Genomic DNA, 1,322 nt, shown 5'->3' on the forward strand with positions numbered 1-1,322 from the left:
TTAGGGTTAGGGTTAGGGTTAGGGTTAGGGTTAGGGTTAGGGTTAGGGTTAGGGTTAGGGTTAGGGTTAGGGTTAGGGTTAGGGTTAGGGTTAGGGTTAGGGTTAGGGTTAGGGTTAGGGTTAGGGTTAGGGTTAGGGTTAGGGTTAGGGTTAGGGTTAGGGTTAGGGTTAGGGTTAGGGTTAGGGTTAGGGTTAGGGTTAGGGTTAGGGTTAGGGTTAGGGTTAGGGTTAGGGTTAGGGTTAGGGTTAGGGTTAGGGTTAGGGTTAGGGTTAGGGTTAGGGTTAGGGTTAGGGTTAGGGTTAGGGTTAGGGTTAGGGTTAGGGTTAGGGTTAGGGTTAGGGTTAGGGTTAGGGTTAGGGTTAGGGTTAGGGTTAGGGTTAGGGTTAGGGTTAGGGTTAGGGTTAGGGTTAGGGTTAGGGTTAGGGTTAGGGTTAGGGTTAGGGTTAGGGTTAGGGTTAGGGTTAGGGTTAGGGTTAGGGTTAGGGTTAGGGTTAGGGTTAGGGTTAGGGTTAGGGTTAGGGTTAGGGTTAGGGTTAGGGTTAGGGTTAGGGTTAGGGTTAGGGTTAGGGTTAGGGTTAGGGTTAGGGTTAGGGTTAGGGTTAGGGTTAGGGTTAGGGTTAGGGTTAGGGTTAGGGTTAGGGTTAGGGTTAGGGTTAGGGTTAGGGTTAGGGTTAGGGTTAGGGTTAGGGTTAGGGTTAGGGTTAGGGTTAGGGTTAGGGTTAGGGTTAGGGTTAGGGTTAGGGTTAGGGTTAGGGTTAGGGTTAGGGTTAGGGTTAGGGTTAGGGTTAGGGTTAGGGTTAGGGTTAGGGTTAGGGTTAGGGTTAGGGTTAGGGTTAGGGTTAGGGTTAGGGTTAGGGTTAGGGTTAGGGTTAGGGTTAGGGTTAGGGTTAGGGTTAGGGTTAGGGTTAGGGTTAGGGTTAGGGTTAGGGTTAGGGTTAGGGTTAGGGTTAGGGTTAGGGTTAGGGTTAGGGTTAGGGTTAGGGTTAGGGTTAGGGTTAGGGTTAGGGTTAGGGTTAGGGTTAGGGTTAGGGTTAGGGTTAGGGTTAGGGTTAGGGTTAGGGTTAGGGTTAGGGTTAGGGTTAGGGTTAGGGTTAGGGTTAGGGTTAGGGTTGGGTTAGGGTTAGGGTTAGGGTTAGGGTTAGGGTTAGGGTTAGGGTTAGGGTTAGGGTTAGGGTTAGGGTTAGGGTTAGGGTTAGGGTTAGGGTTAGGGTTAGGGTTAGGGTTAGGGTTAGGGTTAGGGTTAGGGTTAGGGTTAGGGTTAGGGTTAGGGTTAGGGTTAGGGTTAGGGTTAGGGTTAGGGTTAGGGTTAGGGTTAGGGTTA

The sequence above is a fragment of the Excalfactoria chinensis genome, unplaced genomic scaffold (genome assembly GCF_039878825.1).
Source record: "Excalfactoria chinensis isolate bCotChi1 unplaced genomic scaffold, bCotChi1.hap2 Scaffold_360, whole genome shotgun sequence".
NCBI classification, from domain to species: Eukaryota; Metazoa; Chordata; class Aves; order Galliformes; family Phasianidae; genus Excalfactoria; species Excalfactoria chinensis.